Source organism: Mustela nivalis (genome assembly GCF_964662115.1).
Source record: "Mustela nivalis genome assembly, chromosome: 13".
NCBI classification, from domain to species: Eukaryota; Metazoa; Chordata; class Mammalia; order Carnivora; family Mustelidae; genus Mustela; species Mustela nivalis.
In genome coordinates this window covers 10,717,753-10,739,408 of record NC_139032.1, presented here as the reverse complement: position 1 = coordinate 10,739,408, position 21,656 = coordinate 10,717,753, and the positions used below count along the sequence as shown (strand labels likewise).

General features: G+C 46.1%; 1 protein-coding gene and 1 long non-coding RNA gene across 4 annotated transcripts in view; one reads left to right on the top strand and one right to left on the bottom strand.

The window, feature by feature from the left end:
- The window catches only part of LOC309846984, a 318,364-nt gene that overhangs the window by 140,348 nt on the left and 156,360 nt on the right, over nucleotides 1-21,656 (top strand). The window contains exon 4 of the long non-coding RNA XR_014302226.1: nucleotides 17,820-17,855. This is a non-coding gene — a long non-coding RNA (uncharacterized lncRNA). The remainder of the gene's footprint in view (nucleotides 1-17,819; nucleotides 17,856-21,656) is intronic.
- The window catches only part of TJP2 (tight junction protein 2), a 123,183-nt gene that overhangs the window by 94,377 nt on the left and 7,150 nt on the right, over nucleotides 1-21,656 (bottom strand). For 2 of the 3 annotated variants that reach the window (XM_082696640.1, XM_082696635.1), the window contains one exon: nucleotides 2,504-2,624. The exons of the other annotated variant lie outside the window; for it this stretch is intronic. The gene's annotated coding sequence lies outside the window, so the exon portion shown is untranslated. Of the gene's footprint in view, nucleotides 1-2,503; nucleotides 2,625-21,656 lie in introns of those variants that run through there. 3 annotated transcript variants of the gene reach the window in all.

Below are 21,656 nucleotides of genomic sequence, written 5' to 3'. Positions count from 1 at the left end.
CTCATTTTATGATTCCTTCCTATTAGCCTATTAAGACTGAGAAAAAGAATTTGCAACTAACTTCTGCTTGGAAGGGGTGTCATCCTTGAGCCCTAGTCTTTGGTACTTTGTCATGGTTTTATCAACAGAGTGGTTGGTGATAGCAGTTGTCAGTGCAGCCAAATTTTGGTTTGTTTGGAGGTAATCTGATTGTATAGTTAGATTAGACAAAACACCCTGGACATAATCACCCCCAACTTAATCATAATTATATTGATATTTTTTTAAAGTATTGATTTTCATAATATACATAATTATGTGATCATAATTACTCTTACTATTTGATACTGATATTTGAAATATAATTACTGATATTCAAAAAGTCAACTTCAGATCTTACATCTAATTAATTAAAACAATTAACTCTGTCACACGCTTTGAAAGAGTCTTTATAGTATGTTAAACTTTAATTGTCTCTTCTGATGGCTTTAGCTCAGCATAACAAATGTGACAAGGAGAGATACTTTCCCAAGACTTAGAACAAGAAGCAAAATACTTCAGGAACTGGAAGGTAGAACTAGATCAGGCAGAGAAACCCAGTATGGCCTGGCCGGGAACTTGTCAGAAATGCATACTCAGGACATCTGCATGGCTCTGTTGGTTAAGCGTCCAGCTCTTGGTTTTGGCTCAGGTCATGATCTCAGAGTTGTGAAAGTGCACCCCATGCTAGGCTCCGCACCGGGCATGGAGCCTTACGGGAGAGAGAGCTTACGACTCCCTCTCTCCCTCTGGCCCATCCCAGCCCACAGGCTCTCCCTCCCCTGCTCTAAGGAAGGAAGGAAGGGGGTGGGGGAGGGAAAGAGAGGTTTGCTGGATCGGAAACTAAGGTAATGTGAGATGCTCTTGGAAAAATCCTTGCCACCCAAGCTCACCTGAGGCTAAGTCATCCCAGAAAGCCAAGCTTAAGTTTTTACACAGGAAAGAGCTTTGGAGCCAAGCTTAAGTTTTTACACAGGAAAGAGCTTTGGAGCAAGACTCCGACTTGTGCAAACAAAATGACGTCAAAGGACCTGTGGTCACTAGTACAGGGCATCAGAACCAGGGAAGCGTGTATTAGGAGGGGCTTGCTGGAGTCACAGAGAACCTGCCCTCCTACACTCAGTGCCAGCACCATCCACCTTTGCCACGCCCTACCCTGCTCCTCCAACTCATTCGACTAAATTAATAGATACGACCCAGAAGTCTAGTTTCAGGAAAATTGCAGGAGTCTTCATAAGAATCTGTTTTCTTGGGGTGCCTGGGTGGCTCAGTGGGTTAAAGCCTCTGCCTTCAGCTCAGGTCATGATCCCAGAGTCCCGGGATCGAGCCCCTCTCTGCTCCGCAGCGAAGCCAGCTTCCCTTCCTCTCTCTTTCTGCCTGCCTCTCTGTCTACTTGTGACCTCTGTCTGTCAAATAAATAATAAAATCTTAAAAAAAAAAAAGAGAGAGAGAATCTGTTTTCTTACGTTTGGAAACTTTAAGAGCTCCGCAGTGAACATCTCAGCAAACAAAACCCACCCCAAGCCCTGTCAGTTCAGTGGAAACCAAGGGCTTCCCCATGCAAGTTGTCCCCATTTGGACATGTAGACTCTGAGAAAGACCCTGGTGTGTGCCTCGCTCCTGCCGTACGTTAGCTCCTTTACCATCATATTGATGCTCATCTTTCACAGATAATGGATCTGCACTCAGAAACGTTAAGGCACGCGCAGGCACACTGAGATTTGCTATCTGCTACCCTGGCGTGTGCCGTTCACACTCGGTTAAACTCAAGCTCTGACACATAGCTAGGAGCCACCCAGGCAGGGGTTTTAAGCTTAAACAGACAGGAATTATGAAACAAGCCCATGAAAAAAATTCCAACCCCATTCTGTGGACCACGGACTGGCCTATAATCAGGGGTTAAAGTGTAACTAAGAAAAAATACAACCCAGCATCTGTCAAAATAAAATGTAATGCTTTGTAAATCTCATTTAATTCCTACTTAAAATTGAATCAGTAAATAGATAATACTCGCTCTTCATTCTTTTACTAAAAGCTTGTACATAATTAAATCTTTAGAAGCCAGGGCAACCCATGTCTTTAATATTTTCAGCAAAGTGCCTACCGTTGTTACATAATTCTGCTACCTCAAAGATAACAGAAAAAACATGACTTACCAGAAAGACCTATAACCCCAGACACCAAAATAACTTGTCAGGCATTTATTCTGAACCACGAGAGTTGGATTTGTATGCTCTAGCCAGGAAGGACTTTATTTAGCTCTCACCCAACTGTGGCAAGAGTTTACCTATCAATTCAGACCATAAATGCAGGTATGACGTTTCTGCTCCTGGGTAAATACGACATGACAATTCAACTTTCTCTGATATTGAACAATTTCTCTATCAGCAACATTGAAAATGGTGGCCTTGACTACTTCTAGGGTGTGAAATAATTTACATCAAACTTTAGACGGAGGAAAGCCAGCAACCAAAAAAGCAGGCACCTGGTAAAGCACGCTGTCCGCCGGCCCTCGTCTGGGCTTCGTACAGAACTTGTGCCAGGTGGCACCGCTGGGGCGCCAATCCCACTCACAGGGAGATGATAATAATGCTGTACTCCGCACCCTGAAAAAGACAGTGTGGTTACAAACCCAACATGGTCCCTCCCAGCGCGGTAAGATCTGGGGAAAGGCACTGAACTTCACACACCGCCATTCAGCCACTTACAACATGGCTTCGAACACAGTTACAGTTACGGTATTGGTGCAACTGTCTCCAAGATCCATTTTGGAGCATTCTCAGTACTTCAAGAAAGAAACTTTGGGGCGTCTGGGTGGCTCAGTCGGTTAAGCCTCCGACTCTTGATTTTGGCTCAGGTCGTGATCTCAGGGTCCTGGGATGGAGCCCCACGTCGGGCTTTGCACTCCACTTGGAGTCTGCTGGAGAGTCTCTCTCTCCTCTCCCTCTGCCCCTCCCCACCTCATGCAGGGGCACCTGCTCACTGGCTCACTCTCTCAAATAAGTGGATAAATCTTTTTTAAAAAGTATATAATAGGGGCACCTGGGTGGCTCAGTCAGTTGGACGTCTGCCTTCAGCTAGGTCATGATGGGATCGAGCCCCACGTCGGGCTCCTTGCTCAGCGGGAAGCCTGCTTCTCCCTCTCCCACTCTCCCTGCTTGCGTTCCCTCTCTCGCTGTCTCTCTCTGTCAAATAAATAAATAATTTCTTTTTTTTGATTTAACTATACAATAGAGAAAGCATTTGAAACTAAAAGGGAATTCATTTTTCACAGCATTTATAATACTGGCTCGTCTCTACTTTTACATTTGCGGATTGCCCACACTTTGAAAGGTGGCAGTTTTTTGTTTGTTTGTTTTACCCCTAATTTCGAGGAAATCCAACGAACATCCCTTCTGCACATTTTTATTAATCCTGCGTATGCCTTTTAAAGCGCACAAGGAGGCAAGCTCACTCCTGGGCGAGGCCTGAGCCCCCGCAGCTTCACACAGGGCAGTGGGAGGAAGAATGTGGCTTCTCACCAGTTCTGCACATACTCTTCTGTTTGCAGACAAAGTGAGATTGTGGTTATCTATGCAAAACAGTCCCCACACAATGAAATAGCAATAAAGGGTAGTGTCGATTTTATTTATACAGGCAAGGGACACATTTTCCTTCTCCTCCAAGGATCAGCAGGAAATGTAGGCAGTGGCTAAAGCAAGCCCATCTGGACATCCCACAAAGCGAGCAACAGGATTAGAGCCTGGCCCATGCCTGGTTTCTGTTATTACTTCCAAAGATAAATAAATGGCCAGCAAATCAAGATGGGCTTGGTTACGCTTTTGGCTTTAATATGAAATTCTCCTACAGGTATCAGCTCCAAAAAGTGCTTGTTCCTTGTATAGAATCAGATTGTTTTTTAATTAAATCCGTTTTCTGCATGTTCAAAACATCTTGCTTTTAACTTTCTTTGATAAGATTCCCAAATTTTTGGGATCTAACCCTAACCCTAACCATTTCTAAAATACACCAGTATTGACCAGGGCTACTTTAAAACTTAGAAATAGCTTGAGAAAGAACTAAATTATATTCTTAGTTTTCAAGAGTATTGACAGATATGTGAAATTAATGTCAGGTAACATGAGAAACTGGACAAAATTTTAAAAGCAAAATCCACAAGTGGGTCAGTATTTTTGTGTTTGGGAATGTCAATTTTTTTAAACATTTTTTTTTCTTTATCTGTGGCTCTACTGACACCAAGTTAAGCACTGGCAAATCTTTGCAGAGCACCCCCAGGTGCCAGGTACTGGGGTAAACATGCACCTGCAGAAGCCATGCAAACTGTGCCACCGTGAACTTGCAACATGCAGCCCACGGTGGGTAGCTGGTGGGTGGGGCCTGTCACGTGACTAGAGTTTACAGAGGAGAAGCCCAAGCACAGCGCGGTCTGCAGACGGCAAGACCAAGTACTCAAAGGAGGAGGGCGTTGGCGGCCAATGAATTCCTTGAGGTTTTGAAAAGTGAATCATGACCTGACTTCCAATTATGTTTTAAAATGCAAAAGCAGCTGCTCTTGAATACTACACAGTATTACACGTTGCAACAACTGCAATATTTCTTTAAAAGAATGAAAGGACCTAAATTCCTGGAAAAAATATCAGCCTCAGTACTTAGTCAACCAGCCCCATCGGGATCCCGGGTCAGAAGGCTCGTGGCAGATTTCCCTCCACAGCAGTGGGGCCAGCCACCGGCCTTCTTACCACTGTCATCTCGAAGGCCAGCAGGGAGGGGGCCAGTATTGGGACAGCAAGCCCTCAGGAAGATCAGAGAAGTTTAAAAAGTCAGGCCGCCTGACGGGCTCAGGCAGAGGATCATGCAACTCTTGGGTCTCAGTGTTTAGGGTTCGAGCCCCACGTGGGGTGTAGAGATTACTTGAATAAATAAACTTTAAAAAAAAAGTTTGAGGTCAAGAGAAAAGCAGGTGTCCTCTCATAGGAAGCATTTCTTAAGATGCTTACTCCTCAAAGTGTGGGTCACGGGCTGAGCCATTAGCATCACCCAGACCATGCACTGGTCATCCCTGGGTTGACAGCAGAACCTGGATGCTTATTAAAATGCAGACTCCCAGGCCCCACCATAATCACAGAACTATAACCTACATCTTAACAGTGATTCGTATGTACATTAAAATGTGAGAAATAGGGGCACCTGGGTGGCTCAGTGGGTTAAAGCCTCTGCCTTCGGCTCAGGTCATGATCCCAGGGTCCTGGGATTGAGCCCCGCATCAGGCTCTGTGCTGAGCAGGGAGGCTGCTTCCCCTTCTCTCTCTGCCTGCCTTCTCTACCTACTTGTTATCTGTCTGTGACATAAATAAATAAAATCTTTTAAAAAAATAAAATGTGAGAAATAAGACAAAGAAGTGACCCTGAAAGATTTGGAACTGATTAGTGAAATTAATCAGTAGGCGATAACCCCTGCTAGGTTACCCAGAAAGGAGATTTTACTAAAAGCTTAGTGAAGGATATTCCCATGTCCAAAGGAAGACTGTGTTAGGTGAAAAGGGAGTCAGTAAACCAAAGAATGAGAACCAGCAAAACAAATGTTTAGTCCCTGTGTATTTAAAGAACTCAAAGTATTACAGATCTCTTCGTCCTGTGACATAGTGCTATTTCATCAGGCCTCAGGGAATGCTCTCTTAAAAAAGAGAGAGAGAATGCGGGAGAGAGACAATATTCAGCTTCCTTTAGTAAGAATCACTTTGGAGTGAATAGTTTGACTTCTGTTTGGCTGGACTTGGGGAAACGAGAAGCAGAGATGGTTTGACTTAGGGTGCTTACTCATTCCAATGGCTGGAAAAGCTTATCTCCAAAAAGAAATGAATAATGTGGCAATCCATTTACACATCTGAATCATGTGGGTCTGTTTCGGGAGAATCCTTTAAGGACTGATCCCGAGCCAGAAACCGAGAACATTCAGTTGCTGTCTGAGGGCCAAGCCCTCGATCCTGGTGACTCAAATGAGTCTCGGTTTCACACTTGTAAAAATCAAAGACCAAATCAGAATCAGGGAGTGATGAAGACACAGACCTCGTGTTACAATCTCCCATTTTCCGTATTAGTATGTCCCTCCTCACTCACAGTATTTCTTTTCTGCTAAGCCCAGACTTGACCCGGGGGTCCTCCCTACTTGACGCTCCCAGCAGCCCACACACCGACTGGCTTTGCCATGCCATAGGAAACCTGTCTGCTGCCCCCGACAAAAGGCCCTCCCAGCTCTACACTTCTGTCACTCTGGGACAGAAGTCCAGGCTACAGTATGCTCCATCTCCAGGAGCAACTTAAAAATATCACAATTTGGGGGCACCTGGGTGGCTCAGTGGGTTAAGCCGCTGCCTTCGGCTCAGGTCATGATGGCAGGATCTTGGGATTGAGCCCCGCATCGGACTCTCTGCTCAGCAGGGAGCCTGCTTTCCCCTCTCTCTCTGCCTGCCTCTCTGCCTACCTGTGATCTCTCTCTCTGTCAAATAAATAAACAAATAATCTTAGAAAAGCAAAAAAAGAATCACAATTTGATGTTATGTAATGAGCAATAGCCATTATATAAGATTGAAGAATCATGGACCTGTACCTCGGAAACCAGTAATACATTAAATGTTAATTAATTGAATTAAAATTTTTTTAAATGTTTAAAAAATTAAAACTAAAGGATCACAATTTGGCCATTACGACACGTCTCCCTCTGTCTCCCATGGCCCTCACTAAACATTAGCCCACTTGGACTCTCCCCAGTCACTACATACCCCTCGCCCTCTTGGTGCCTATATACACTTCCTTTCCTTAGTGACGAGGATGAAGCCTCAGGATTCCGTTCTAAAGGATCCCTAAAATTTCTTCAAGAAATAGCTCATGTATTGCTAATAATAAAAAGTACCTTTTAGAGATAGGAAGAAAATCTGCCGCTATCAAATGTCTGAACGGCAGCACTATTGACATTTTGGGCTTTCTTGCAGGGAAGGGGGGACTGTCCTACCCACTTTAGGATGTTGGACAGCATCCCTGACTTCCACCTGCTAGAAAGCAGTAGCAACTCCCCAGGTTGTAGCAGCCAAAATCCTGCACAGACGTTGCCCCATGTCCCCTGGGGGGCAAACCCCACCCTCTCCCTTCGTTGAAAACTTCTGTTGTAAATGATTATACGAACTCTCTTAGAAAGATGGGATTACGAATGATTTTCCCCCTTATTTTCTTGCACTTTCTAAATCTTGTCGAATGGATGTATATTGTTTATATGTTAAAAATAAGCTAGTGACTGGGGGCAGCTGGGTGGCTCGGTCAGTTAAGCATCCGAATGTTGATTACAGCTCAGGTCAGGATCTCAGTGTCCTGAGATAGAGCCCCAAGTCGAGCTCCTAGCTAGGCATGGAGACTAATTGGGATTCTCTCCTTCTCCTTCTACCCCTCTAGTTCATGCATGCACGCGCTCTCTCTCTCTCTAAAATAAATAAATAAATCTTTAAATAAAATAAGCTAGTGACCTTCTACTTTTTAAAGAGAAATATCTGGGATGCTTGGGTGGCTCAGTTGGTTCAGTGTCTCCCTTCGGTTCAGATCATGATCCCAGGGTCCTGGGATCGAGTCCCACATGGGGCTCCTTGCTCAGCGGGGAGCCTGCTTCTCCCTCTGCCTGCTGCCCCCCCTAACTTATGCTGCTCTCTCTCTCTCTCTCTCTTTCTGACAAGTAAATAAATAAATAATCTTAAAAAGAAATATCATTAGCTACACAGATGCCTCAAGTTGATCCCTGAGTGAGTGCCAATGTGTGGTTCCTTCAGTTTAAAAATTCAATTCAGGGGCACCTGGGTGGCTCAGTAGGTCAAGCGTCCAACTCTTCCTTTTGACTCAGGTCATGATCTCAGGGTCATGGGACCTAGCCCCATGTCCGGTTCCTTCTCCGTAGGAAGTCTGCTTGAGATTCTCTCTCTCCCTCTGCTCCCACCCCTACCCCCAACGCTCACACGTGCTCTCTCTCAAATAAATAAATCTTTAAAAACATTTTAAAAATAAAAATTCAATTTAGTCCCTAAAAATACTATCTGCCATATAGATACCTTAAATTAAACTTCTCTTCAGTGTGTAAAAGATGCAAAAGAAGGGACTTTAGACAAGAAAGCAGGGATTGAGGCCTCTAACCATTCAGAAAAAAACATCTAAACTCTTCTTCACCATGGTAAACCAGTGGGACATTAGAAAGAGATGTAAAGTAAAAAGTATTTACCTAAAACATTCCACATGTACACTTTAGTCAGAAAAACACTTGCATTGTAGGAAAAAACAAGGCATATTTACTTCATCTTTAAGAACTGCTATGTGTATAGACTATGTAAAAAAACAAAGTCAAAATCAGAAAATTAAAATATCTGAGTTTAAAAACACCCATTACCTCATCTTCTTGGCTGCTAGACTAGGGTTTTTCTTTCTTTCTTTTTAAAAAGATTTTATTTATTTATTTGACAGAGAGAGCTCACAAGTAGGCAGAGAGGCCGGCAGAGAGATGGGGGGAAGCAGGCTCCCTGCTGAGCAGAGAACCCGGTGCGGGGCTCAATCCCAGGACCCTGAGATCATGACCTGAGCCGAAGGCAGAGGCTTTAACCCACTGAGCCACCCAGGCACACCTAGACTAGGGTTTTTCTTAGTTATTATTACCATGAATTTTATTAAGTATTTTCATTCAGTCTGGCGAGGCCCTACGTGCCAGGAAGAAACAAGTTCTCAGTGAAGAACTCACCATCTACTACCCTTAGGACAAGGATGACCCTTCCCTCTGCCGAGACCCCCCACCCCCACCCCAGCACACGCGCAGCATCTCCTGCCCTCCTCTGCTTACCCGGGGCACTGCCAGAGGTTCGCATGTCTTCTGCTCTCGGGAAGAAGCTCCCTCTTGTTCAGTGGGGTGATCCCAACCGCGGCTTCCAAAAGAGCCATGTATTTCTTGTACCTCATCTTGTCTCTCTCAGTACAAGGTCATGTACATTTCGGGCACTCATCAGCGGAAGCACACGAAGCAATCTTTGCACCGCCCCAAGCCCCTGCGTTTTTAGATGCTCTGTGTACCCCTAGCTTGAGCTATTAAACTCTGCAGGGTGGGGTGAGGGGGGTGGCGAGGGTGAGGCCAAGCCACAGATAAATAAAAAAAAGAAAGGCTCATTCGGATTTCCCTGCAACGTCAGTATTTATATAAGGCTAAAGAATTTTGAATGAAGCACTAATGAAAATGACTGGCAGGACAACCGTGGTTCCAAACACAGCAATCTAACGTACACTCCCCAATTAATCCGCACATAAATCTGTGACGCTGCTAATCCTTCGAGTACTAATGGCACAGGAGGTGATTTATCTCAAGGTCTGGAAATAATTGGTCCAAAGAGCCTGCCTGCCTCTGGGTGGACAAAAATCAGAAACTGATCTGCTCCTTCTACAAATACCTCTACCCAAAAAGCTGTGCTTTGACAAGTAAGGAATACCAGTTGTCTGTTTTCTAGCAAGGCATTTCTAAGTGCTATAAACTCCTTGCTTGAGCTGATAGCAAAGATTAATTAATTAATTAATTAATAGAGAAACAATTCTGTTCAGTTGTTGTTTTTTTAAAAAAGATTTTGTTTATTTATTTGACAGACAGAGATTGCAAGTGGGGGGGGGGCGGAAGCAGGCTCCCCGCAGAGCAGAGAGCTGGATGCAGGGCCCCATCCCAGGACCCTGGGATCATGACCTGAGCCGAAGGCAGAGGCTTAATCCACTGAGCCACTGAGGTGCCCCTGTTTTTTTTTTAATATCTTTGTAAATACCTCTAGAATCCTACATAGGCAAGCTCCCACAGCGTTAAAAATATACTGTCTGGAGAGGGTCAGACTCAGGCCCCTCCTCAGTGTTGTGAATGTCTCCTCTCAGCTTGGAAGAACTTTCTTGCCCTCTTTCCGTGGGCTAACGGCGGGCTGTCCATCACAGTGGCCCAGCGAAGGAGTCGTGGTACACATGAGCCCGTCTTCCCTGGGGTGAAAATAGGACAGTCAGCAAAATGCCCCCTTCCTGTCGGAGCTACAAACCAGGGGAGACAGGACGCCAGGACTGTGGGCACGCATGTTCCCTGCCACGTGCGAGGGCTCGTCACTGGCTGTTAGGAAGAACTGTACCAACAGCAATGTGATGATTTCATTTGAGCTTCTGAATCCAGCTGTGCCGAAGGTCCTGGTCATCCCGGGAGATCCCACTTACACTTTTTTATCTAAGTTAATAAATTGACTTATGTGAAATTTCATTTTAGTTGCATTTCTGTCCCTCTGAAGAAGTTCTGACTTATCTTATCTATCCCTGACCAATCTCTTCAAGCCTTATTTTTTACCACTGAATATTCTAGAGGACTTGTGCTGTTCCTTGTCTAAACAGACTCAGACATAAAAGAGAAGTAAAACGGGAGGGAGGCATTATGGGTTAATCCTGATTAACCTAGATATCCGCAGTGCGTAAGTGTCCCAAACTCTTCCCCACCCTCCCAAACCTTGAACTCTTCCTCTATAGATTCTCTTTCCTCAATAGCAAGTTTCTTTGTCTTATTTTTTTTTTTAACCTGAATGACCTAAATCAGCGGTCTCCAAAGTGGGGTGTACACACCCAAAGTCCTCAGGGTATGGAAAAAAAAATTAAACCATCTATTTCCTATTTTCTCTCATCCATTAAAAATTTAGCTTGAGTGACTTTGAAACAGTCATAATATTTACTTTGAGAACTAATATATTATAAATTACACTAAGATACGCCAGTTATAAAACTGAGGGTTACTGGAGGGGAGGTGGGCCAGGGGGTGGGGTAACCCGGTGATGGGCAGTAAAGAGAGCACTGGATGTAATAAGCACTGGGTGTTACATGCAACTGATGAATCATTACATTCTACCCCTGAAACTTATAATACACTATATATTGAGTTTAAATAAACTCTAAAAAACAAATAAATAAATAAAATAATAATAATTTTTTTTAAAAAGTTAAAAAGATCTGCTAGTTATAAATTACTGTCATAGGTTGTGTTTTAAAAAGTGAATAGTGGGGCACCTGGGTGGTTCAGTGGGTTAACGCCTCTGCCTTCGGCTCAGGTCATGATTCCCGGGTCCTAGGATGGAGCCCCGCATCGGGCTCTCTGCTCAGCAGGGAGCCTGTTTCCTCCTCTCTCTGCCTGCCTCTCTGCCTACTTGTGATCTCTGTCTGTCAAATAACTAAATAAAATCTTAAAAAAAAAAAAAAAAGTGAATAGTTGGGGTGCCTGAGTGGGTCAGTGGGTTAAAGCCTCTGCCTTTGGCTCAGGTCATGGTCTTAGCGTCCTGGGATCGAGCCCTACATCAGGGTCTCTGCTCGATGGGGAGCCTGCTTCCTCCTCTCTCTCTGCCTACTTGTGATCTCTGTCTGTCAAATAGATAAATAAAATCTTAAAAAAAAAAAAAAGTGAAGAGGGTGCGTCAGTGACTTAAATAACCTTCAATCCCTCCTTAAGCCACAGTTTCCCATTTAGAAGTTGAGAGGCCTGACAAGGCAAATGCAGGGTTATGTTTCGATACCAACAATAAACTAAGAACTCCGCTTCACTTGCCTGATTATACAATTAATGAAATCCGACCACAACAGAGTGGTGAAAACAAGGGATAAACCACTTGGTCTGGGAATATTTCATTTCCATAGTATTCATGAATATTACTCCCACTGGTTGTTCTGTAAACAATTAGTACCAGTTAGTCACAGGAATTCTTTTATAGGCTGAACTTGGTTTTGCTACAGCTGCCACCGCTGAAAAAAGCTACAATACAGCCCTCATTTAATCATACAGGAAGATGTAATTATACTTACACACAACAGTCTTTGTTCTAACAAATTGTATTTCTAATGACGCGTGATAAAAATTACTATACAGCCCTCTCCAATAAGAAACGAAGCCTGAGCTAGCAACAACACAAAAAAATCAAGTTAAACTCGCTACCCACTGGCAGCTGCTTTACTTGGGTGAAAGTGACATGATACTTTATACATGGCATGTTTTAAAGTTTCGTTTTCTGTAGGAATTTTTTATGCACTTCACATACATCTTATGAAGTGATTCTTATCTATGATGACCTCATACAAAACCAAAATTGGGTCTTTCATGAGGAAGAGAATTCTACCTTAGCAAATAATTAGAAAGAATCTGCTTTTCTTCTATAAATGAGATTGTCCTGTTTTATAATTTATTTATTTAGCCCTCTTTTTTAAAAAAAATATTTTATTTATTTATTTGACAGATCACAAGTAGGCAGAGAGAGAGAGGAGGAAGCAGGCTCCCTGCTGAGCAGAGAGCCTGATGTGGGGCTCAATCCCAGGGTCCTGAGCTGAAAGCAGAGGCTTTAACCCACTGAGCCACCCAGGTGCCCCTATTTAGCCTTTTTAAAAAATTGTCATCTTGGGGTGCACCATTAGAGAGAACAAAGTCTAAACTTTCCTCTCCGGCGTGCCTGGGTGGCTCGGTCATTAAGCGCCTGCCTTCAGCTCAGATCATAGTTCCAGGGTCCTGGTTTCTAGCCCCTCATTGAGCCTTCTTCTCCCTTTCCCTCTGCCTGCCACTTCTCTGGCTTGTGCTTACCCTCTCTCTGTCAAATAAATAAATAAAACCTTTAAAAAATAATTGTCATCTAAGTGCGAACGCCTTCATAAGAGTACTTAAGGACAATAACACAGAAAACAAAAATCTAGCCAAAATACCCCCATCCAAATATGTACTTATATGGCATTTTCTCTGTAACTCCAGAAAGTCTTCAGAAATATGTATTTATTTAGTTAATTCCCTTAGAATTCTAGAAATTCTTTACAACTACAACCATCTGATTAAAAATCACTTATCTATTTAAAAAAACGACTTTAAGTCTACACGATCCAAAAAAGCTTTTAAGTTAGGATACTCAAGGGCCTGAATGATTAAAGTTGAACATAAAAATTCACAGATCAGATGGGTATATTCCCTTGACCTGATTATTTCTACTTTATTTCTGCCAGAGGAAAACAGTGGGCATCCTTCTTCCCTGGGTATTTTAACCGTTCCTGTGCTTTAGAAGTATACAAGTGGAAATGAACTAATGTCCCAAACGGGCTGTTTTACAGGGTGTGGTCTGCTTTACAGGGAGCCGGAAAAAGCTCTAACTAAAAGTAGAAGAGTGAGGGAAACCACGATTTCTTTTTTAAAGCTTTACTGCAAATAAACCATATGACTTCATGCATATATTTTCTGTCCCCTTAATACCGTCATATATAATATATTTTACATGTTTGCTACTCAGGTGATCTATGAGAACACTGTAAGAAAAACAGGCTCCATGACATAGCAGCATCACCAGAGTTCGCGAACACTAGCTGGGGCTCTCTTAGATTCGCCTGCCTCTGCCCAAACCGGCCTGCTCTCTTCACAGTCGCCAGAATGCACTCTCTCTGGGGTTTATTTAAACCATTACCTTCAACTGGATGCCACCAAATCCGTTGTTCTAATCCTCCCCTTCCACCCAGCCCAGTCCGTGTCTGCAATCGCCCCCTGGCCCGCGCGCAGCCACGGCTGCCTCCTGCCCTTTCCTGTTTCCTGCATCCTCCTCCTGGTTTGCCTGGTGTGTGACCCGGACGCCACGCTCACCCGGTCCCCTGGTGCCCACTCACACCAGCCCCACGACACGGGCCAAGAGAGCTGTGCGTACGTGGCAAGACTGGATCTGAGTCCCACCTCTGCTGTTCAACACCTAGTGATCCCCAACAAGTTACATGACCACATGACCCTTCTGAACCTGTTTCATCATCTGTCAAACTGGAGTAAGACCAAAACAGCGATGGTTTTACTAATGCCTGGGGGTGATGTAGATGCATCCAGCACCTCTCGTCTCGTCCCTCCGTCCACCTCCGCCATCTGTCCTTCTTCCACTCCCAAGACCTCTTCAAGAAACCTTCCTAGGGGCCCCTGGGTGGCTCAGTGGGTTAAAGCCTCTGCCTTCAGCTACGTTCATGATCCCAGGGTCCTGGGATCGAGCCCCGCATAGGGCTCTCTGCTTGCTTCCTCCTCTCTCTCTGCCTGCCTCTCTGCCTAGTTGTGATCTGTCAAATGGATAAATAAAAATCTTTAAAAAAGAAAGAAAGAAGAAAGGAAGAAAGAAAGAAAGAAAGAAAGAAAGAAAGAAAGAAAGAAACCTTCCTAATCCTCACACAGTTAAAGAACCAGAAAAGCCCAAGACCGGGTGCACTTACAAACTTCTGACCCTCCCATGCAGCCACAACTTCCTTCAACACACAGTTAAAGAACCAGAAAAGCCCAAGACCGAGTGGTGTAGGGAAAAATCAGAGACTGAAAAAAAGTCAGGCTGAAAGGAACAGGAACCCAGGGGCAGGAGTGAGTGATAGAAACCCTGAAAAAGAGAACACAGGGTCTTGGTGGCCCACTCACGTGGTACCCACCAACTACAGAGGCTCTACCTTATAACAGTCCCCAGATTTTTAACCTCTGCTATGGAACAAGTAATAGTCAACATTAGAATCACTTAATTAACTACTCTTCCCCAAAAATGTGCATACGTAGTAATCCGTGGATTCCTCATTCCCAAGAAATAAAAAACTTTCCACTCCTCATGTGCAGGAAGTCTGTTCCCAGTTGCTTCGGGAAGAAACTGTGTTCGTGTTACGTTTCTACTCTGAACCTAGAGTTGTAGGATTCTAGAGATTCTCTTGCTTGGGCACAGATGAGCGAGGAGGCACAGAATTTGGAACGCTGACAGGAGCTGGCTTGAGTCAAGAAGGGCTTGCCATTAGTTGGGTTAGGGTATCTGCTCTGCAACTTCAGGAAAGGGGCAGAGTCTCTGGAACTTGGCTGGAAAAGCTCGGAACGCTGAGACACAGCGGTCAGCTGCCCGCAGCTGGGAAGTGAGGTTCACACAATCCCACCACCCCCTGCTAACACAGCCCTCCGCCCCCAGCATGAACTGGGGCGCCACACTGCCCAGGACTGAAGTCCAGCCCCCCATCTAACTAGCTCTGTGATCTTGGTCAAGTCACTGAATCTCCCTTTGCCTCAGTTTTTTCATCTGCAAAGGGTTTTTGTTTTTTTTTTTAAGATTTTATTTATTTATCAGAGAGAGATGGGGAGAGAGCGAGCACAGGCAGGCAGAATGGCAGGCAGAGGCAGAGGGAGAAGCAGGCTCCCTGCTGAGCAAGGAGCCCGATGCGGGACTCGATCCCAGGACACTGGGATCATGACCTGAGCCGAAGGCAGCTGCTTAACCAACTGAGCCACCCAGGCGTCCCTGCAAAGGGGGTTAATAATAGCACTGACCTCATAGGATTGTTTGAAAAATGAAATCAGTTATCCCATGTGAAGCATTCTGCACATGTAACACACGGCCCATAGCACATACCACGTAAGTGTGCGTCATCTTCTTTTCCTCTCCCCATCACGCCTGCCCCCAGACAGGGCTAGGTTACCCCTCCTTCTGCCCTCGCAAGTACTTTCTGCTTCAATCTATCAAAACTGGAAACACAGAGTTTACATTATGTGTTTAAGCTTATGCAGAGGATAGGGTGGGTCCTCTGGGCCATGGAAGAGATTAATTACAGGAAAGGAGGAGTCCTGGCGTTCGAGAAGGGTTGACTTCCACATTGACGGGGACCGGCCCCAGCGCTCGGCAGGAGCGGTCCACCTGGCTGTCAGATACGGGTCCCTGCGTTCCTGGTTCCAGGCGGATCCCTGCTCAGTGGCCACGGCTCTGGCTGAGCTGGACACACAGCCTCAGAGCGGGGCCCCATGGAGGAGCCTGGTCCAGCCCTGAAGCTACAGTCCTGGTGAACCCAGAGGACACAGGGGAGCTGAAGGCAGCACGACCCGATTATGTGACCCCCAGGCTCGCTGCGCCGGGATATGAGGGGGAGAAGGTGGAGTGTGCTGTGACAGCTGCTGTTTAAACGGTTCACCTGGTTTCAGGGAGAATTTCTTAGGCTGCCTGAGTGAGTGTTGGAGGGCTGCTCTGACAAAGTTCACAGACTAGGGCGCTTAACCAACAGAAATCTTACAATTTATTCAGCTCATGGTTCTGGAGGCTGAGACCAAGGTGTGGACAGGTTGGTTTGTTCTAGGACCACAACGCACGCTTCTGTCCTTGGCTTGTGGAAGGCTGTCTTCTCCCGGTGACTTTACACTGTGCACATCTGTGTCCAAGCGTCCTCCTCCTTATAAGGACATCAGTCATATTGGGTTAGGGCCCACCCTAACGACCTCATTTTAACTGGATTACCTCTGTAAAGACCCTATCTCCAAATAAGGTCACATTCTTAAGGATGAGGCATTAGGACTCCAACATGTGAATTTGGGGGGCAGTGGGCGATGCGATTCAACTTATAACACTGCCTAAAGTGAAAAAACTGTAAAACTCCGCTCAGGTTTTGCCCTGTGATGTTAAAAGACAAAAGCCCAGAAGTACCTGGTGGCCTGGCCATGTCCAGCCTGCGATTTGGTCCTGCCCAGGCTTCATAACAAACCATCTAGGAAAAAAAATCTTCCATGTTCAAGATGCACCAATGTCTGATACTGTGAGAATGAGCCCGCCTCTGGTAGCAGAAGCTGAATCCCTTAAAACGGGAGCTCAAAACTGCATCACACGTGCCCAACGGAGAAAGACGGAGGTCGGCAGACAGCACTTGGCCCCTGTGGGAAGTCAGTGCAAAGGTCTGCTGTACCTGCCGGCGACTACTTACTCAGGATCGGCTTCTCATTTAAAACCTTCCTATGGGGCGCCTGGGTGGCTCAGTGGTCAAGTGTCTGCCTTCAGCTTGGGTCATGAACCCAGGGTCCTGGAATCAAGCCCCGCATCAGGCTCTTTGCTCAGCAGGGAGCCTGCTCCCCCCCACCCCGGCCCCTCTGCCTGCCTCTCTGCCTACTTGTGATCTCTCTCTATCAAATGGATAAATAAAAATTTTCAAAAAAATAAATAAATAAAACCGTCCTATAGGGGCGTCTGGGTGGCTCAGTGGGTTAAAGCCTCTGCCTTCGGCTCAGGTTGTGATCCCAGGGCCCTGGGATGGAGCCTCACAAGGCGGGAAGCCGGCTTCTCCCTTTCCCACTCACCCTGCTCGTGATCCCTCTCTTGCTCTCTCTTTCTGTCAAATAAATAAATAAAATCTTTTAAAAACTAAAATAAAAAAATTTAAAAAGCAAACCTTCCTATAAAATATTTTGAAACTCGGCACCTGGGTGGCTCAGTGGGTTAAACCTCTGCCTTCAGCTCAGGTCATGATCTCAGGGTCCTGGGATCGAGCCCCACATCAGGCTCTCTGCTCAGTGGGGAGCCTGCTTCCCCCTCTCTCTCTGCCTGCCTCTCTGCCTACTTGTGATCTCTCTCTGTCAAATAAATAAATAAAAATCTTTAAAAAAAAATATTTTGAAACTATCCTAAATTTTTGTTTAAAAAAGTTTCTTTTACGTAACTGGTTCTGCTTTTTCCCAAATTGTATTGTGATGGTATTACAAAGCTGAGAGTACCTGTTGCCATGATGTAATTATTCTCATTACACTGTACACGCTACTAACAATAAAAAGCAGATTTTAATTTGATGACTCAGCCCACTATTTCCTAAACAATAGATTTTTTTGTGAGTACCAGTCATTGGAAACATTTGAAATAGGAGAACACTTCTCTCCACCAGCGGTTCTATGTACCATAGGAAAAGTAAGAGACAGTTTCTTGTTGGGCTCAACACATTTTTAACTGGCTTCAAAAAATTATGTTTTTACAGGTCTGTCTCCCTGAGTGTTCTGTAATGGCCCGGAAGGTAGGTACAATGTCCTATTCATTTTTGTATCTCTAGTACTTCTTGCTCTGGAACCAGCGTATGACAGATACCCAGGAATACTGGGTTTTACTTCCTTATTAAGAGGGAGCAAGGTGGGGCACCTGGGTGGCTCAGTCATTAAGCGTCCGCCTTTGGCTCGGGTCATGGGATCAAGCCACACATTGGGGCTCCCTGATCAGCGGGAAGCCTGCTTCTCCCCTCTCCCACTCCCCCTGACCCCCGCTGTGTTTCCTCTCTCGCTGTCTCTCTTTCAAGTAAATACATAAAATCTTTCAAAAAAGAAAAAAAAAGGGGGGGTGGCAGCGAGGCATAATGGTTAAGACCCTGCCCTCGAGAACCAGACTGCATGTGTTTGAATCCCAGCTTCGCACTTAATTAGCTGAGTGGCCTCAGCAAGTCTTTTAAATTCTCTGAGCCTCAAGGGGATTCCCCCTCAAAGGGATGATAATAGCACCCACTTGTAAGGATTGGGGGAGAATGAAATTTTATGAACACACGCAAAGCTCTTAGGGCCTGGACCACAGAAGTGCTACTGCTCTCTACTCAGCAAATACTTACTGGTCCAGGTTCAATGGACTATGTCTCTCTAAAGTTCTGAAATTGAAGCCCTAATCCCCCGGGTGATGGTGCGTGGAGGTGGGGTGTTTGGGAGGTAAATTCGATTTAGATGAGGTCATGAAGCAGGATAATGTAATCCTAGGAAGAGGAGGAGTGAGATCATGGTCTCTGTCCATGTTCATACACCCTGGAAAAACCATGGGAGTACACAGTGAGAAGGTGGCCTTCTGCAAGCCAGGAAGAGGACCCGCACCAAGAACCCCACTCTGCTGGGACCCTTCTCTCACTCTCCCAGCCTCCGGAACCGTGAAAAATAAATGTCTGTGTAAGTGCCCCAGTCGATGGCCTCCTGTTCCGGAAGCCTGAATGGACTAAGGTCTTAGACCCCGCTCAGACAGGTCTTTCGGCTCCATGGGTGCCACCCCCCAATCAGCTCTGGGTTCCTAAACGCATTCTCAGTGCTCTGGCGTGGACCACTTCGACTCCCCAAGTGTCCACTGAGATCTCCTCTCGGTCCTGCCCTTTGGCAGCTGTGGCGCCACTAGCCTTTGATCTGCCTATCTATTCCCATCTGGAGGACTCCTGGCTCTCCTGGTGTGGCCCCTGCCTGACCAGTCCGTCCAGCCTCCATCATCGTCCAGGGCGAGGGCACACAGCTCAGGGCATCAGCATTCGGACCGCGTCTGTCTCCCTGTTCCAGCCGCCCATGTGCCTACAGCTGGGCCAGACTGCCGTCCCGTGTCGCTCCTCGGTCTCTAATTACATATTTGTATTTACTTGTTTACCATCCGCCTCCCCGTCCAGACTATAAGCTCTGCTCTGAGGGCAGAGGCCTATCTTGTTGACGCTGTCCATTTCCTACTGAGTTTTCTAGTCGAACCCAACACTCACTCATTCATTCACTCCCTGGACAACCACTGAGCCACTCCCTGTCCAACACTGATTGACGATGGACATACAGACAAAACCCAGGCTCCCTGACCTCAAGAATCACCCAGTCTAATGGAGGGAGGGACAACTGTATGCTGTAATAGGGACATGAGTGACTTTAGAGTGACAAAGAGAGGGGACAATGCTGTCTGAGCATCCTGGCTTGGAAAAACCTTCACAGGTAAGGTACTCGGGTTAGGTCTTAATAAAATGCAGATATCTACTTAGGCTGACAAAAAGATCTGAAGCATCTCGGGCAGACAGGAAAGTAACCCCAACGGCCAGAAAAGCACAACGCTGGGAAGAGCGTTCCCAGACCAGTAAGCAGAGCGAGCACTGCTGAGTCCAGGGCCGGAGGGCGGCAGGTGCAGAGTGTACACAGAGCCTCCCCCCTGCCTAGATGCCTCTAAACCATCATGTCGCGAACATGTCCACTGATCCAGGCACTGAGATAAGAGTTCTACATGCATTTACCTTGTTCGATTTTCACAACCAGCTTAAGAAGTGGTTATAACGTCTCCCTGTTTTCAGATGGAGACAGTCAGGCACCACGTGACTAAGCAGTTTGCCCACGGCCACACTGGCAATAAGTTGTAGAGGTGTGAGTCCTACCTAGGCTGGCCTGATTATAAAATTCATGCTTTCTTACACCCACTAAGCCTGGGTAGGTGCCTTGGGCCTTTGGTATGTTGCCATCATAATGAAATGTAATTGCCACTTACTTGTCTCCCTCTAGAAGGTGGGTCTCATGAGGGCAGAGACTCTGCTGTGCTCACTGCTATGTCTCTAGGACCTGGCACATTGCCTGGTAGAGTACAGGCATTAACAGTGTGTGTTAAGAATATACCAGAGGGGCACCTGGGTGGCTCAGTGGGTTAAAACCTCTGCCTTTGGCTCAGGTCATGATCCCAGGGTCCTGGGATCAAGCCGACATCGGGCTCCCTGCTCAGTGGGAAAGCCTGCTTCTTCTCCCTCTCCCACTCCTCCTGCTTGTGTTTCTTCTCTCGCTGTGTATCTCTCTGTCAAATAAATAAACAAAATCTTTAAAAAAAAAAAAAAAAAAGGATACCTGAGTGCATGGGGGGAGTGACTCCTGATCTCAAAGTCGTGAGTTCGAGCCCCACACCGGAGGTAGAGGCTACCTTTTTTTTAAAGATTCTATTTATTAGAGAAAGAGAGAGTCGGGCTGGGAGGAACAGAGGGAGAGGGAGAGAAAGAATCCCAAGCAGACTCCCCGCTGAGTGTGGAGTCCCAGGCAGAGCTAGATCTCGGGACTGTGAGACCAAAACCCCAGCCGAAATGGGAGTCCGGATGCTTAACTGACTGAGCCACCCAGGACCCCCGAGATGTTTGGTTTTTTTTTTTAAGTAATAATGAAATGAATGAATGAACAGGGATTTGAACTTTTTTCTTTTCTTTTTTTTTTTTTTTAAGATTTTATTTATTTATTTGACAGACAGAGATCACAAGTAGGCAGAGAGGCAGGCAGAGAGAGAGAGAGGGAAGCAGGCTTCCTGTGGAGCAGAGAGCCCGATGCGGGGCTCGATCCCAGGACCCTGAGATCATGACCCGAGCCGAAGGCAGCAGCCCAAACCACTGAGCCACCCAGGCACCCCTTGAACTCTTTTCTAATGTGCACTACTGCCCTTCTTCGTCCCTTTGGTGAAGGAATCCTAGAAATCATTCTTAAACCAAGATCTGTGTGCAAACCACAAGTGGACTTCTGCCCCCTCTCACTTTGGTCAGACAGAGAAAAGCTCCCTGCGGTGCTGGACTGGACTCAAGCCGCATGGGCAGACCCCTCCCAAGCACGGGGGCTTCTGCCACCTCCCTCCCCTCCACCCTCATCCCATCAGTGCACAAACTCTCAACACCCTTTGAAAGGATGCTTAGAAGGTTGGCCCTCGGCTGGAGTCTGGAAACCTGGACTTGGTGAAGGTTCCCACCATTCCCAGGGCCCATGAGAGTGCCTCACTCTCCCTAAACTGTTTGCACAAACAGTGTAATTCATCCTAACACCAGCTTTCCTTTGGGGAACCTGAACTTCTGGTACCTGCTCTGCAGAGAATGCCGACGGAGCAAGTCCCAGACTCGGCTCTGGGCGCCTTCTCCCTTTGCTGATTTCCCGTTGGATCCCTGACTGTAATCATCACCGCGATCACTCTGTGCTAAGTCCTCTGAGTCCTCTTACCCACCACTGAAACTGGGGGTGGTCCTTGGGATGCCAAGACACTGTCTCTGCACAGGAGCAGCATTGTGAAATGTTCCTGTCCAGTCCTGTCTGCGAAAGGA